At 48.0% G+C, this 18030-nt stretch overlaps 1 protein-coding gene across 9 annotated transcripts in view; it reads right to left on the reverse strand.

Annotated features, from left to right (window-relative positions):
• ST6GAL1 (ST6 beta-galactoside alpha-2,6-sialyltransferase 1) overlaps positions 1-18030 on the reverse strand; it is a 123341-nt gene that overhangs the window by 73958 nt on the left and 31353 nt on the right. The window contains exon 1 of one of the 9 annotated variants that reach the window (XM_026007342.2): positions 7285-7659. The exons of the other annotated variants lie outside the window; for them this stretch is intronic. The gene's annotated coding sequence lies outside the window, so the exon portion shown is untranslated. Of the gene's footprint in view, positions 1-7284; positions 7660-18030 lie in introns of those variants that run through there. 9 annotated transcript variants of the gene reach the window in all.

The following is an 18030-nucleotide window of genomic DNA, read 5'->3' on the forward strand; positions in this document are numbered from 1 at the left end:
CTGGTTTTTAGAGCTAAAAACAAGTCCTTCAAACAAATCACTTCCTCATGCCACCACCTAATCTCGCCTTCCCCATCACAGGGCTTCTTGAGTTACTTACGCTTCCCCACTTTCTACTTGTTCCTCAAATAATTGAAGTTGGCACAGATCATCCAACTGAGATTGCATTTCTAATCGCAAAATCTGAAGATCCCTCTCCAGGCCTTGTGAGGCCTCTCTGGGTCTCCTTCTTCAAACTCCCTCCTATTAAAGTCTAACAGGAGGGACACCTGGGTGGCTCAGTGGTTGAGCATCTGCCTTTGGCTCCTCCCTCTATGTCTCTGCCTCTCTGTGTGGCTCTCATAAAAAAAATAAAATCTTTAAAACTATAAAATAATAATAAAAAAAAAAAGTCTAACAAGCATACTTCCCGTTTCCCTCCTCCCTTTCCATCTCTGTATCCTCTGGTGGCCAGCTTCCAGAGCAGCCCTGACATCACCAGGGAAGCCAGCCTCAGCAAGAGCTCCGCTCACTCCCTACTGCCTTACACAGAGGCAGGTCCTGCATCCCTGTGGGCCACCCCCATTCTGGCATCTCCCTCAGACACCAGACCACATCTTTTTAAAAATATTTTTCAACTGAACTCCTGTCCAGAATCTTTGGACTCTACACTGACTCATTTTCTTAAATGCACGAGCCACGATGTCCTCAGCAAAAATCTTAGTGCTTAGGACACAAGAGTGAATAAACCAGATGAAGATCACTGCCCTTAAGAGGGCAGAGTGAAACATCAAAAAACCCATAAATGTAATAAATTATTTAGTTTCTCAGAGGATACTAAGTGCTATGGGAAACAAAGTAGAGCAGAGCATGGGAAGGGGAGGATCAGAAGTGCTGGGATGAGGCAAGTTTCCAGGTTTAAAAGGTCAGAAGAAGCCTCACTGAGAAGAGAACATTCCAGCAAATTATAGCTAGTGAAGGAGTAAGCCCCACAATATCTCAGGAAGAGCACTTGAGACAGAGGCCTGAGGCAGGAGTGCCTGGGTGTGTATAGGCCAGAAGGCAAGGTACAAGCGAAGGGGACAGAGGGGATCCCAGAGGGACAGAGACAACTGGGTGGGGGTGGGGGTGGAAGAGATGAGCTAGTACCTTACAGCTCATGGTAAGGACTCTGGCTGTTATTCTGAGTAAAAGTAAGAGCCACTGCAAGGGTTTGGCAAAAGAACAATGTGGTTAGACTCAATGTTGCCAGGATTGCTCAGGCTGCCATGTCGGGACAGGGAGAGGGGTCAAGGGTAAAATCAGGCAGAGCATCAGGAGATCACTGGAGAGATCCCAGTGCCAGATGCCTACAGCCTGGAGTGGGAAGTTGCAGTGGGGTGTGGTGAGAAGGAATGTGTTTCAGGTGTGCTTTGAAACTCAAGTTCGATGGCTTGGGTGCGGGTGTGAGAGAAAAGTCAAGGGTGATTCCAAGGTTTGGGGCCAAAGCAGCCGGAATGATGGTGCTACTCGGAGGAGAAAAGGTGAGAGAAGTGAAGAGCAGAAGTTCAGTTGGGGTTCAGTCTGAGTTCGAGATCAGACTGTCAAGTGGCATGTAAATAGGCAGCCTGATGGCAAGTCAGAGGTCTGGAGAAAAGTCCAGGCTGGAGGTGTAAATGTGGGAGCTATGGGCAGTGAAGGCCTCTGGAGGCTCTGGAGCAGTTGGTCGAGTCATTCTAGGGTGTTTGCTCTGAAGCAAGAGTTCCTGGGTTTAAACCTGACTACTTTTCAGCTGTGTGATCTTAAATGAGCTCAAATGCTCTGAGGATGTCTCCTCCTCTGTAAAATGGAAAAAATGAAAGTATCTACCTCATTGGGGTTTTATGGATGAAAAACAAGCAATTCATGTTAACTACCTACCCCACACACGGTAATCGGCACACAATAAATGTTGACAGTTAAAACCGTCCCTCTCTCCAGCTCTTACTGTCTTGCTAAGCCTAGTATCTTCGACTTTTCCTTCTTTCTTACCCCATAGTCAACCCATTCCTCTCCCCAAGTGCTCCTGGATCACGTGTTCATCCTGCTACCTCACTGCCCCTAGAATGAGCCCTTAAACGATACTGAATCAAACTAAATAGGAAACAAAGTTCTATTTCTATTCTTAAAACATTTCTTAAATCTGTCTCCATCTCTCTTTTCTCATTATTTCTCATCTGAGCTCCCAAGAAATTTTACTAAACCTCAATTATAGCTCAAAATATAATTTTAATTTGCGTGCATGTCTCTCTTCCCTTAAAACCATAAGCATTTCAACCACCAAGTCATAATTAGCTCCATATCCCTAGTGCCTTGTGTCCAGTGCACAGACCGTGGTAAGTGTCCATCAGTTGATCAAATGACAAAAACAATTTTCTTGGCCACTCTTACTTGCTAAACACAGAAATTAAAATAAAATCACCACTACTTCCACATAAACTACAGTCCCTACCTGTAAGGAGTTTTGAGAGGCAAACTTGGTACACCTGAGGCAGAAAATAAAATAGCTGAATAAATGGAATGAGACCACTATAATGAAAGGGCAAGCTGTACAATACTGACTTTACAAAAAAAAAAAAAGAAAAAAATACTGACTTTACATAAGGAACTCCAAGAAAAAGATACCATCTTGGCTAGATTAGAAATGAAGATAGACAGTAGTATTGGAATGGCTGGCTATGGCCTGAAGCCTTCAAAAAGGAATGATGGGAGCAAGGTTTTTAAACAGAAGGTGGGGACGGGAGGCTGGCCACTGGGGCTTCGTCAGGGGTCAGAGAGATAAAAGGAGAACAAAGTGGCAGTGTGTGAGAGCACTAACCTCAAGATGGAAGCCAAAGAAGGTGTTGGGAAAAAAGATGGCCAATAGGCAGTCAAAAAGGGGAGTGTGGTGGAGGACCCTCCATCTTGACATGAGTATGTACGTGATGTAGAGCCAAAAAGTAAAATCTGTTCAAGGAAAACAGCTTGAGTTGAAGAAAGCACTCAAATTCCCTCACCTTTCTTGGGGGATTTTTGTTTCTCTAACACATCAGATCTATATACTAGAAGAAGCCATCTCCTGGTGTTTGGCAGACAAACTTGGGGGCTCAGATGGACTCCTTATTCAAGTTAATACACACAGGTATCCTTTGGTTTCAAGCTCCAGGTTGATTTTTTTTTTTTAAGATTTTATTTATTTGAGAGAGAGAGAGAGGCAGACTCCCTGCTGAACAGAGACCCTGACTCAGGGCCCAATCCCAGGACTCCAAGATCACAACCCGAGCCAAAGGCAGTTGCTCAACCAGCTGAGCCACCGAGGTACTCCACTGCAGACTGATTAAATGATGCACAACTCATGCTCTCTTGCTCTCATTTCATCTTCCAGCTGTCATCCCTCATGAGAAGTCAGATTTCTGGCCCTCAACATCCTTGCCTCAGAGCCCACCAAGGTGTAGACACATACTCTCCAACAACCTTGGCAGGGATGGAGTCTTCCTCAGGGTCACAAGGGACTGGAAATCTTGCTGTGCTGCCATCACCAAGACATGACTAGAGAAAGATCATGGTTATCCACATTCACAAACGTTAGGGATAACTTGAAACGTGAATGTAGGAGTCAGTTATCCTTTTGATGCACTCTGAATGTAGCTTTGAGCTCTATCACCAGTTTGGGGAACCTATCCCTAACTTTCCTCCTCATCGAGAGAAGCAAAACTTATCATTCCAATGAGACAAAATGTTATAAGCATAATAAGTTCTAATTTGTGCATCACACAGACATAGGTCTGAAGCCCCAGCCCATTTCTTACTAGCTCTGTCACCTAGGGCAACTGGGCTGAATTCTCTGAGCCTTGTTCATTCAACTGTAAAAGAGGGATAGTGTTACCTATATCACAAGGCTGCTGCAAGGATTAAATAAGAATAGATAATATAAAGCACCAACACACAACCAGGGTTTAAAGTGGCAGCACTTATCATGGATCTTACAAATGAAAGTATCCACAGCAATTATTCGGTAGGTTTCCATCAGCTTTCAGCAAGGTCGTTTAGACGCTCTTGATCTCTAGGAAAGCCATCACCAAATTGTCATCAAGACTGAGGTTGAAAACGGGATAGAGGTCAAGCTTTTCTCCAGGCTCTGATGGGACAATATTCCCTATGTTCTATAATTTATAAGCCCATAAGATGGGCCTTAAGAACTTAAAAATAAAGGCAAGACCCAGACATATGAGAAGAGCGAGACATTGGCTCACCACCAATCCCCAAGGAAAATGTGTCCTCATGGCCAGGGAATGAGAGTCTGGAGACTCAGAAGCTACAGAGGAAAGTGCAGTACAGGCTTCCTGAGACACAAAGCAGGGAGTGATGGCCCTGAAATACCTACTCACCATCTCTGCCATGCCTACCTTCCGGCTTTCCCTGCCGGAGCTGGGATCCCTCCAGACTGCGCATAGCTGCACCACTCCACCTCCACCGGAATATCAAAATGCCAAACCCATGAACAGCTCCTCAGTGCATGCATTCACAGGACAGGCACTGACCGAGCACTGGGTCCTCTCGACCAGCACACCTGACACATGGTGTCACAGACTGCTTGATCACGAACAATAGGGACCTTTGTAAGCAGCTCATTCCACTGGCAGGTAGTTCTGAGTTTAGAGTTTCAGAATGCAGACTCCCTGATCCAGGATCTACTTCCTTTAACTTCTATCTTCAAGATCTAGTTGTAGGACTAATGAGCTTTTAAAAGATGAAACGCTTTTCACAGTAAGATGTCCTTTCAATCAGTTCAGGTCATAATACTCACAGCTAGTGTTTATTGAGGGCCAACCCAGTGCCACACTTTATAGGCAGGAACTTACAATACTATGTTGCCTAAACCTGTCCAATCCTGACATCATCCTGGGTACCTGTTACAGCCTCTGCTCCCCATGCCTGCTGCCTGCCCCCTGCCAATAAAGTGGGCTGAATGAAAATCTGATACAGAGCCTGGGAACTGCTCCTTCAGCAAGAGCCCCTGGCAATTCTTAGGATCATGCAGATTGGAGACTGGTGACGTAGTGGATCAGATGTAGGACACCTGAGTCCACTATCTGATTCTATCATTTACTCACAATGGGACCTTAGGCAGCTTGTGGAGCCTCTCTGAACCTCAAAGATCTGTGATTTCAGAAGGATAACAGCATGTATCTGCAGGGTATTCAGAGGAATAAATTAGATGTCTTAGTACACAGTCTCTCCATAGTGGCATCATCACTTGTCCTAATGACCCTATAAAATTGCAACCCTCATAGACCTAGAGGGCATTATGCTAAGTGAAATAAGTCAGTTGGAGAAAGATCAATACCATACAACTTCACTCATATGAGGAATTTAAGAAACAGAACAAAATAAAAAAAGAAACAAACTAAGAAACAGACTCTTAACCACAGAGAACAAGCTGATGGTTATCAGAGGGGAGGTGGGTGGGGGATTGGGGAAATAGGTGGAGGGGATTAAGAGTACACTTATGGTATTGAGCCCTGAGTAATGTAGAGAACTGTTGAATCACTATAAACCTAATATAATACTATGTTAACAGTACTGGAAGTAAATTTTTTTAAAAATTAAAAAATAAAAAATAGCAACCCTAGTATTTTTGCTCAGTGCTACACAATTCGCAGTTAAAGTATCTGCAATCAGGATTTAAACTCAGATCTTAACCATAGTTAAAGCCTAAGTGCCTACATCCAGCAGTGGGGGAAGGAGGAAGTAAACAGGCAGGAGGCCTAGGGGCACAGAATGACCTACATATCCAGGTCTGGCTCCAAATTCTTGCTTGGATCCAGCTCATACTGCATCCTCAGGAGCAGCCGTCAGGCAGGAGCTCTGGCCAGCAAGATGCCCCCGGCATCACAGTAAGGAAATAAAGTTTGCCTTGTACTTCCTCCTGCCTCTGCTTCTGCTCCTCTCCTGAGTAGCGCCCCCATTCCTCTTCCTTTTGGGACCATTCAGAATCCCTACTGTTGCTCCAGGTCTACACCCACCGAGCCCTAAGGAGCTCCGCTCTTGGGAGGCAGGCTGGGTGTAGAGTTTGAGAGGCTGGCCTGAGGAACAGGGCGGGCTATGCTTGACTCCACGACTTCGAGGTTTTGTAATGTCTCTTCACCCCTGGGAGACCCTGTCTCTGCTGCAGGGCTCATCTGCAATAGTGCTCTCAGCACAGTACCTGGCTCATCTGTCAATCAATAGCACCTGCGACCTTGTACTTAAAGTGGAGCCACCTGTGACTCACACTTTAGCACGTAATTCATTAATGAGCCCCCATTCATTTGCTCGCACAAATATACACCAAGTACAGGTGAGAGATAAAGGGTCCAGCCCCAGCCCCTTAGGCCCTTAGAGGAAGAGAAAGACCCATAAAATGGTGGGTGTAAACCCGTGTAAGGCATTCAGAACTAAAGGCTGGGCTGGTACCAACTCCACTACAGCAAGTCAGGAAAGGTAACATGCCTTCTGGGTTCCGAAGGGTGAATAGGAGTTTAACAGGCAGAAAAAGGCATACTTAACAGTCGCCCAAAGGTTTAGCCATGAAACGGGGCCCATAGTAGCCAGAGAACGGTGAGAAGTTATGAGAGGTGAGGGTATGAGGGCTGCAGTGATGGGAAATGAGATTCAACAGGATTATCTGCTCCAGACAAGTATTTCTAAGTCCCAATTCATCCTGTAAGAAACTGGGACTGGTGGAGGTTTTCTAAGCACGTGATATTATTTTCTCTAAATTTAGTGTTGAGCTCCTGCCACTAAAAAGGGCTTTGATGGGGTGTGAAGGGAAGCCATTTCCACTGATAGAGAAAGTGCCAGAGACCATCTTTTATCACCCCCGGCCTGTCCTTCAGTCCCACCAACCGCTGACCCAGCAGACCCCAAACTCCAGTCAGGTCCCCCAGGAACCCTCAGCTCCAGAAATCAGATTTCCATGTTTGCAGAGCGATGGGAAGAGAGGAGGGTAAGCGACCCAGCGGGGACGGGCTGCAGGTGTAACCCGCAGGTGCGCCGGGAAGATGTCCTTCCGGGTGTGGTGGCCCTCGGCCTCCTGAAAGGAGCGCGACAGACCTGGGCTCAGATCCCAGCCGCCACCCGGTCCTGCCTGCGTGGCCTCACGTCCTTCCCTCGGGCTCTCTGAGGCTGTTTGCTCATCCAGTAAGTGGAGATCAGCCCCCTTCGAGGGCGTTCTGAGGGTCTGTCTCCAGGGGCCAGCACAGCATCCTCTGTTGGCAACGAGGGACCCTCTGGACAGTACTACACTGAGTAACAGCCCCGCTTTACCTTGTGGAGGAGGGAGACGGGGACGGGGGCCAGGCTGCGCCAGTTCCTAGAGGTGACCGTCCTCCGGCTGCTTCTGTGGGAGCAGAGCGCCTCTGCCACCTGAGCCGGGCCCTGGAGAGCTGCGGGCTTGCAGCCGGGGCTCAGGGGCTCACATGACAAGCTGGCAGGGCGCAGCTGTTCCGCGCCGACCTGAATAATACGGGCCTTGCTCCGCCAACTCTGCCAAACAGGCTGAAGTGACAGGTGAAAACACTGGGCCCCGACTCTCACCCTCACCCTCACCGGGGCTGAGGGCAGAAGAGGCCAAAATACCTCGCCTCTATCTGGGAAGTGAATCAGAGCTCGGCGGCCCGGTGGCAGCTGAAGGAAACTAGGGGTGATAGATGCCAAGAGAGGGAGGGGACCCGGGAGGGGGAGGCGGGGCCGTCCAGCTCCGCGCAGGACAAACCGCCCCTCCTGCCCCAGGGCCGCCTCACTGGAAGGTTTCAGAACCCCAGAGGCACAGAGGAGGGGGCCCTGTGACCTGCTGGCTGGGGAGGGAATGGGGCCGTGGATTTCATCTCCGCGGTTGCCAGAAGTCACTGCGACCACCACAGGAGCCTTTTTTTGTTTTTAAGATTTTACTTATTTATTCATGAGAGACAGAGGCAGGAGCCCTTATGAAGAGCCAGCCCCCACCCCTCCAGAGCAGGGGACAAGTGGGTGGGCTTAACGGGATTTCATCTCCTTTGTACTCTGGCAGCACCAAACTCGGTGCCTGGTAGCCAGGCACAGTCAGTCTAGAAAACAGAGTAAAGGGCAGCCCGGGTGGCTCAGGTTTAGCGTCGCCTCCAGCCCAGGGCCTGATCCTGGAGACCCGGGATCGAGTCCCACGTCAGGCTCCCTGCATGGAGCCTGCTTCTCCCTCTGCCTGTGTGTGTGTGTGTGTGTGTGTGTGTGTGTGTGTGTGTGTCTCTCATGAATAAACGAATAAAATCTTTAAACAAAAAAACTGAGTAAAGCTGTGGTTGGAGGAAGAACACAGGCTTTGGACACAGGAGCACCTGTCAGCAACTCTGCAGACTTAAGCAAGCACTTGTTCCTCTGAGCCTCAGTCTCCTCATCAGGTAAATGGGATGATGACATGGACCTGGAAAGGTTCTTGTAAGAGTTAAAATGATGAATGTGAAAGCCCCTAAAACAGTGCTTGGTAGGTAGCAGGCACTCAATAAATGGACTTCTCAGACTGCAGTCTTCAAATATCTTAAGACCTTCAGTATCAACTGTTTCTAATTCTTCTGGAAGGGGGGATAATAAAAAGAAGCTATAAAACTGAAGATGATGAACCAAAGGAAAGTACAGGGAGACCTCTAGGGTCACACTTGTGGTCTCAGAACTGTGTGTGTTGGGGATTGGAGTTGATTGGTGTTCTTCAAACCGTGCTCCAGGAACCCTAGAGATGCCGTGGAGCCCCTGAGGGGCTGTCTTAGAGTGGGGAGAGAGAGACACGTGGACTCGTGTGGCTTCGGGAAGCTTCCCACAGAAGGCTTCCTTCTGAAGAAACAGTTCCACACTCCATCCTGAGCCTGTTGAAAGTCACTGCTTTGTCCAAGGTCACCAGTGTCCTAAAGACCAGTTTTCTCCAGGCTCCTAACCCAGGACTAGGGTAAGGCAACAGAGGCACCTGGAGTGCAATACTTAAGGAAGCCCACCCCCCTCGGGGTCATGTGAGGACGGGGTTGGCATCCAAGTGGGAATGCCTCCTGAAATTCAGCACCTGAGGCACCTGGCTGGCCTGGCTGCTACCAGCCCTCAGTCCCCTTCTTGGGCATGTGGCACTTCTCTCTCTGGAAATCTCTCACCATTACCTTCTACGGCCCTGCCTTCTGTGGGTAGTGATCTGCTTTCTGGCTCCTCTCCTTGGGCAAGAAGAATGGGATAGAGCACTGGGGGGGGGGGGGGGGGGGGGGAGAAAAGGAGGGTGGGAGGCAAGGAGAGGACACTGTGGGGAGGGGCTGTTGAGTCTGGTTGTGAACAAGCTGAGTGTGAGGGGTTCGCTGAGGTGCAAGAGGCGGGTGGGCAGGGTAAGTCTGGCCCCCAAGAGAAGCTGGAACAGAGAGATTTCTCTCACCTGAGAGAATCTTCTCTCCCATCTACTTCCCTCTTCCTCACCTCACTGACCCACCCAAGGTCAGGCCCACACCACCCTGAAGCTCTTAGAGCCCTGAAGCTCTTAGAGCCACACCACCCTGAAGCACCTTAGAGCCCTGAAGGAGCCTCCTGAACCATACCTGCCTCCCATCTTTCCCCACATCTCCACAAGCAAGATTATGCCCCAAGTCCAGCTCTGGACAATTATGCCCCCATCCCCTTGGAGACAAAAATGGCATCTTCCATGTACACTCCACTAAGTCCTCACCCCCACCCCACCCTCAGGCCTCCAAGCAACACCCCACCATATGCAAATACACCCTTTAGTTGTAGGTGACCTAATGCACCATGACTCCCTGAATTCACCTGAGCCTTCTGTCCTGACTTTGCTCCTGCTCCTATCTTCCTCCAGGCACTCTCGCCGCTCACCCTAATTCCACCTGTGGAATCTTTGCACAGTAAACAACACGCCCACTCTCCTCTCTTTGCAGGTCCTGCATCCAGGTTTGCCAAAGCCCAGAGCTGTTTGCAGATATTGGAGAGTACACTTTCCTCTTTCTGCTCAGCCAGTATTTTCCATATGTCAATATTGCAAAAGCAAGCAAGGCCCTTGCCTTGTCCTCAGTGAAGAGCCACTGGGTGGAAAGCAAACACCTGGCCTGCCCTGAGACCCATGGCTGCAGGCAGGCTACACTGAACAGCGGGTCTTCAGTAGAAAGCTTGTCGACCACAGAGAAACCGCCCTCTCCACTGTTTCTCTATTCTATTCCCCCTTTGCACCTAGCCCGGCTGTGGGCTCCAGCAGGCATTGGTAAATACTCGTTGAATTAATTAATGAGATCTGCGGGAAGCACAGAACTAAGTCCAGAAAATATAATTATGGAGCGATTTCCATACAAAAATAATTTTCTTGCCTTATCCATGTGAAGATGACAACCCCTCCAATGATGAAAATGCTCTAAAACTGGATTATAAATAAATAAATAAATAAATAAATAAATAAATAAATAAATATAAATAAATAAAACTGGATTGTGGTGATGGTTGCACAACTTTTACTAAAAGTCACTGAATTTACACACAAAGGAAGTTCATGAAATATAAATTATACTTCAGTAAAGTTGTTTCAAAAAAGTCTGTGGGATTTGATGGTGGCAAACTACGCTCCGCTGAGTAATAAGCTGAGTCACAAGCACACTTAACAACAAAAACGCAACCAGGCTCTGTAAGGTGTGGCTCTGAGCTCAGCCTTAGCTCCCATGGGTCGGCATCAGCTGTCAACGGTGGGGTCTGGGGAACCTCCCAGAACAGTTGTGGTTTGTTAGGGTGGAGAGAACACCAGGGTGGCCAGGCTTCAGGTCAGTCTACAGTCAGGACACAGGGTCAAGTGAACTGATCCTACAGAACATTCTATGTGGGCTCCTTCGGTGGATTAGGCCTAAAGAATCTGACCCAGATCAGAATCACTCCCCCGAGGAAGTGTCCTCCGGCTCGCAGAGTACCAGTGAACTTCCTCCACAGCAATTCCACAGGCCATGATGTCACACTCAGCTGTGCTATTATTTAATTAACATTTGTCTCTCTCTGTAGACCATATGCTACATGAGGTCAAGGATCTGGCTCGTAGGCTCCCAGGGTCTATTATAGAAGCAAGCGCTTGGTAGAGGGTCTTTTAGAAGTTAACTGAATGCTGAACGAGTGGATGGACACCTCTTCATCTTGCCATGCAGCTGGATATTTAAGACTGGGAAGGGCCCCATGGAGAGGAGAAGAGGGGACCAATGTTCCCTAGGGCAATGCACCACACTGTCCCCCCTTCACCTCACCACAATCTAGACACCAGATATGGTTATTGGCCTGTCAATAGGTAGAAATGGGGGTTTAACAACCAGAATCCAGATCTGTCAGGCCAGGAAGGCCAAGTCACCTCTGGGGTGGGGAGTTCCCCTTTGGTGCTACCTCAAGGTTATTACTGCACAGGCAGGTGGCTGTGAGTCTGAGGGCCAATGAGGTTGCTACTTTTCCCAAGGTCGGGGCCTCTGCCCACAGTGTGCGTGAGCCAGTCCTGGGTGCACAGCAGGCTCATGGTACAGAATCATGTATTCACAAGACTGAGGTGCAGAGCCCGAGCCTCAGTCAGGCCTGGACAACGGCCCATGCCCAGTGCAGGCCTCCAAGGAACTCCCCTTTCTCCTGAGAAAGCACTTCCCACCTATTCTGTTTTCCACTGCCATCATGAAGTGCTGACGAGCCCCAGAGACCACCCATGGCATGCCCTCCCCCTCCCACTTGCTGCCAAAGGGAGAGCCTGAGGCCAGGCGTATACTGCATAAGGCGCACCCGTCCTCGCAGAGGGATAGTATAGCAGGCCTCGTTGGGGATGGACTTAGTGTCAGACCATCTGGGCTCCAGTCCCAACTTATTCACAGCTTACTAGCTATGAGACCTCCCAGACCCTAGTCTCCTCACGTGTCAAGTGGAGTATTAACAGTATTGACAACTCTTTGGGTTGTTGTGGGCATCAAATGAGTTAATACATATAAAGCACGTAGTACCTGGTACATAATAAATGCTATAGAACTGTTAGCTGCCATGATGATTTTTCCCAGCACATTAAAGCTGCCTCTCTGTAAGTGAAAGGACAGAAGATGCTGAGCACAAGGAAGGCCTGAGGCCATGACAGATTCCCTTGGCATTTCAGGCCTCCAAACACTGAGAAAATAGCCATCCTGGCCTAACTCCAGAGGCTTCTTTATCTCAGCTGCCAGTAAGTACAGATGTTGGCATACTGGCACCAGGGAGGGACAGGGTGGAGAGAGAGAACTTACCTCACGGCACAGTAATAAAAAATAAAAAAAAATCAACACTCACAGGTTGTTTGCTCAAAGAAAAAAAAAACTTCCCTGGAAAAATACACACCTCTAAAAAATATCACTTTCCTGGAGACACTCAGAACAATGAAAAAGGATCTCCTGTAAGTGCCTAACTGGGTCAAAGGACAGAGAAGTGAGACTTCAGGGCAGCTCCAGAAATGTGGGAGGGGGTGATCAGCATTAGGTCTTCTGGCTTCTCAGATTTAAAAAGTTCGGGCTGAGGTCTAGATTCATATGGCCAGACCCGAAGGAGCAGAAAGGGTAAGAGCCACACAGCTAGCCATCAGAGAAATGCAAATTAAGGCCATAATGAGGGGTGCCTGGGTCAGTGGTTGAGCATCTGCCTTTGGCTCAATGCATGATCCCGGAGTCCTGGGATCCAGTCCCACATCAGGCTCCATGTAGGGAGCCTACTTCTTCCTCTGCCTAGGTCTCTGCCTCTCATGAATAAATAAAATCTTTAAAAAAAAAAAACATAATGAGACACCACTGCCTGCCGATCAGAAGAGCTAACATAAAAATATGACCCTACCCAATGCTGGCAAGGGAGTGGATCTCTCCCACACTTCTGGTAGGAATGTTAAATGGTACAGCCACTCTAAAAAACAGTTTGGCAGTTTCTTAAAAAATTAAAATTATGCTTGCCACACAACTCAGCAATTGCGCAGCTCGGCATTTATCCCGGAAAAACAAAAATGTACGTCTACACAAAAACCTGTACAAAATTGTTCATAGCAGCTTTATTTGTAAGAGTCAAAAACTGGAAACACGCAAAACGCCCTTCAAAAGGTCAATGGCGAAACTGGTGTACCCGTACCATGAAATACCTCTCAGCAACAAAAAAGAGCAAACTATCAATACATCCAACTCCCTGGACGGACCTGAAGTGTATGATGATGACCAGAAACCAGTCTGTCTCAGAAGGTTGCATATTGCAGATCACTATTTACAGAACATTCTCAAAACGACAAAATTCTAGAGATGCAACACGGGGGGGGGGGGGGGGGGGGGGGGAATGGGCACAGCATGGGACAATGAAAGGGTGGCATGCGGGAGATCTTTCTAGTGATGGAATAGTCTCTTGATTGCAGTGGTGGCTCTGCTAATGCTCTCGCATGAGAAAATAACCTAGAAGTATGCATACATTGTACCAATCTCACATCCCTGGTTTTGCCTCCACCAAACTAACTTTATTTTTTTTAAGATTTTATTTATTTATTCATGAGAGATACGGCGGGGGTGGGGGGTGGCAGGCAGAGGGAAAAGCAGGCTCCATGCAGGGAGCCCAACATGGGACTCGATCCCTGGTCCCCAGGATCAGGCCCTGGGCCTAAGGCAGCACTAAACCGCTGAGCCACCCAGGCTGCCCCAAACTAACTTTAAATTTCCTTTACAACTCAATTCACATACCTTCACCACCTAGAAGTTTCCCTGACATCCTGACCTAAGATTACTGACCTTTCAGAGCACCCGAGTGGTGTAGTTGGTTGGGCATCCAACTCGCAGTTTTGGCTCAGGTGGTGATCTGGCCATGGTGAGACTGAACCCCACATCTAGCTCCAGGTACAGAGTCTGCTTGGGATTCTCTCTTCCCTCTGCCCCTCCCTCTATACTTGCTTACACATGTGCTCTCTCTCATACTCTCTCTAAAAAATAAATAAACCTTTAAAAAAAAAAGATTACTGATCTTTCCTTGTATTTCCCTATATATATACTTGCTCAGCTGAATTGTAATGATTAGTTTACGTGCTATTATCTCTCACCACATGCAAGCCTCCGAATCGGAAAATATATTTTCAAACCTCTCCGATAAAGGACTTGTTTATAGAATATATTAAAAAAACCCGCTTAATCATAAGAAGACAAACAAATCTTTTTTTTTTTTACGTGAGCCTTTAAGGAAATTCAAATAAAACCACAAGATATCACCACATACCTATTAAAATAGGTAAAATGTAAAAGACCGACTATACCAAGTGTTGGCAAGGAACTGGGGCAACCAGAACTCTCATGTAGTGCTGGGGACAATGTAAAATGATACAACGACTCTAGAAAACAATTTGGCAAGCTTCTTAAAATGCTAAACATATGCCCACCATAAGACCCAGCCATTGCACTCTTAGGTGATGACGCAGGAAAAAGAATTCATAGGTCCTCACAAAAAAATTTTCACAAATGCTTAAATCGGCTTTTTGTTTGTTTGTTTGTTTTGTTTTGTTTTGTTTCAGCTTTATTTTAATAGCTAAAAACTGGGGACAACCCAAACGTCTGTTAATAGATAAAAGGATAAACAGATAGTGGCGTTTCCTTATTGTAAGATGCTATTCGGCAATAATGAGCTATTTATGCACACAACACGGATGAATATCAAATAATTAAGGAGTGCTCTTGTGATGAGCACCAGGTAACGTGTGGAAGTGTTGAATCACTGTATTGTGCACCTGAAACTAATATTACACTGCATGTTATCCAACTGGAATTTAAATTAAAAACTTAAACAAACAATACTTTAAAAAATTATGCTGAGAGTAAGAAGAGCATGTGCTGTATTATGCTATTTATAAAAAGTTCTAGAAAATGCAAACTTATCTATAATGATAGAAAGCAGATTAGGGAGTTGCCTGGGGATGGGAGGCAGGACCTAGAGAGGGGGAGGAGGGAAGGATAAGGCAAAGGAGGAAACCTAGAGGGGTAATGCTTATGTTCATTAACTTGACTGTAGAATTTCATGAGTGTATACATATGTCAAACTCATCAAGCTGTGAGGTTTAAATTGTGCAGGTGGTTGTCTGTCAATGATAGCTCAATACAGGTGTATGAAAAAAATTATGGGGGATGCCTGAGTGGTTCAGCAGTTGAGAGTCTGTCTTTGGCTCAGGTCATGATGCCAAGGTCCTGGGATTGAGTTCCGCATCCTGCAGGGAGCCTGCTTCTCCCTCTGCCTATGTCTCTGCTTCTCTCTGTGTGTCTCTCATGAATAAATAAATAAAAATCTTTAAAAAAAAGAAAGAAAAAATAAGGGGGACCATTCAATAGGCACCTATTTTGTGGGAAGAGCATCATATAAATAATTATTAGTCTTCACTCAGGGTAGAGGTTATTTAGCCCATTTTACATATGAGGAAACAGAGTCAGAAAGGCCAGGTAGTCGTGCAACTATGATCAAGCAAGGCTCAAACCCGCTTTAAATGTTCTCAAAGCTGGGCACTTTCCTCTGTATTGTGAGGTCTTACGACAATGGTGAACTTCCGGGAAGAAGCCAGAAGGAAGGATACCCCTTGGCGTCAACAGACCTCTAAGAAGGATGTGAACAAAGGAGGAGGATGGGCTGGCATCACTGAGATGCCAGGGGATGTGTGGCATCACTGAGACGACACCCTCTCCCTTCTGGGTTGCCATGGCCACAAACTCCTCTGACAGCCAAACCCAGCCCATCACAGGCTTTGGGCCAGATAGGCCAAGGCAGGAAGTGGGCTGTACCTGGCTCTGGGAACATTCTTCCCTGGCGTGGGGGGAAGGACCTTGGCCAGACATTCAGAAGAGATTCCAGGTCCACTGGTGTCATAGACAAGGCCCTTCCCCTTTCTGGGCCTCCATTTCCTCAGATGGAAGATGTGAAAGCCAACCAAGCAGCTTTCCAAGGACCTCTTTCAGCCGGGACTCACATTCCAAATGCTCAGCTGAAATGAGCTTTTCCTCCTTCTGAAGCTGATGGGTGCCAGAGAGGAAAAGGATTCTTGATTATCTACAAAACCATACAGCCCACTACCCGCCCCCAGCCCCAGCTCCACAGGCAGAGGCACCTGCCCCACTTAGCAGTGCCTGCCCAAATCTCTCCCTCTGCCACTCTGTCTCCTCCCCTCAGCCCCACCCCTCTGCAAGAATCTTCCAAAGACCCCAACCCAGCCTTCGCTGATTTGCTCCCTAGTTATCAGGGTAAGCACTGAAAATTCTGTTTTTCAGGGCTCTGGGAGCTTTGGGACACACAGTCTCCCCATTAGAATTATTGGAGATGATGTATGGTTATGGGCTAATATATGTCATACACAGTCTCAATACTGGAGCGCACCTCCCCTTGTCCCTTGGCATACCTGTATGCTCAAGAACAAGCCAGGATCTCTTGCCCGAACATGCCAGGTTATGTGGCTGGGTACACAGCATCTGTGAAACTGAATTAAATCCCTCTTGCCAGAGGAACAATCACGAAAACCAAACAGGTCCATCTCGGTATCCCCCTGACAAGAACGCCGAGAGTCCAGAGGCTGAGGCTTCTGCTTCCAGATGACTCAGAGACCCGGGGCCAGCAGCACCCCAACTCACTATCCCCAGGTGTCACGCGAGTGAGGGGACTATGCTAAAGAACTTATGGATGCTCCCGGCTCTGACGCTATCTTACTGTAAAGTGAAGAGTCCTTGGTATCTGAAAGGAACAATGTGGCCTTTTGTGAAGCTCCAAGCACTACAGCTGCCACTGTTCACAGAGCTGCAGAGATAGAATGAGGTACCCCAAGGGAAGGGACCCTGCTGGCTGGAACTGCATTTGGGAACTCCCACCCACCTGTGTAGGCGGTACTTGCTGTGAAGAGCATCCACTACCTCTGAGAAGCCAAGGAGTCACAGCCAGGCTCCGTTTACAGCTCTGTTGCCTGTGGGCTGTCCAATCTTGGACAAGTCTCTTTACCTCTGTGAGAGACCCCACTTCCACATCTGCCTCGTTAATAGAAAAACCTACCCCGTTAGGCCTTTGCAGAGTTCAAGGAGGTCCTGCAAACAGAGCACAAAGCACAGGGCCTAGAGCCATCACTGAGTCTTCCCTACCCTTCCCTGCCTTCCTTATACACACACCTAAAAGTCTTCAGAATTAGATCTGTCCAGCTGGTTTCACTGACCTGGAAAACTGAAGCCCCGATGAGGAAGGGGTCTTACTTGCAAGCAGGCCAGGGGACCAGGGCACGCATCACACTGGAGCTGTGGCTGCAGCTACTGGGGGAGCGTGGAGGCAGGGCCAGCCCCTGAGACCATCCACCAGGTCCCTGGGCCAGTCACATAAAGGGCTCCAGGATCCTGAGGCTTCCTGAGCAGCGCCCCACCCCACCAGCCTCATTCTTTGCCTCCCCGGGAGCATGTGCTTATTATCCCCTCAGCCACAGTTGTCACCAGTGGTGTGACCTGGGACCAAATGGCCTCCCTCCCACCTTTATCACCTTCTGAACTACAGTTCTACAAAGTGAGGGCGTGCTGAACTGATGATGCCCCACCTTCTCCCCATCCCCCTCTCCAGGATACAAAAAGGAGGGAGGGGTAGGGAACCCAAAGGTTCTGAAAGTGGAGGGGGAAGGGCAGAGGCTGGGGTTCCATTATGCTAATTTAATTAGCTCTAATCTGCCCACAGCAGGGCCTTGAAGAAAGAGGCTTTTGTTTAAATTTCACATTTGGCAGGAAGTGCTCCTTCCCTCCCCACCCCCCACACCCCCCAGGAGAGTTCCAGAGTCAAAAGCTCCCATTTCAGTCCTGGCTCTCCCATCCAGCAGCGCCCGGGCTTCCTTTTCACACTTTTCTGACCGACTCCTCGATTTTTCCAGGAAGGAAACATGCCCCAGATGTCTGTCAGGAAAAGGAGAGTTTTTCTTTGCCCTTATAAAAGGGTGTCAGTAATTCACAGATTTCCCAAGAAGCGAGCGCCAAGGCGGGAAGGGCCAGCAGATGTCTCCACTGACAAGCCTGGGGTTTGCCCATCTACCAA

This window comes from Vulpes vulpes, chromosome 3 (assembly GCF_048418805.1).
Source record: "Vulpes vulpes isolate BD-2025 chromosome 3, VulVul3, whole genome shotgun sequence".
Lineage (NCBI taxonomy): Eukaryota > Metazoa > Chordata > Mammalia > Carnivora > Canidae > Vulpes > Vulpes vulpes.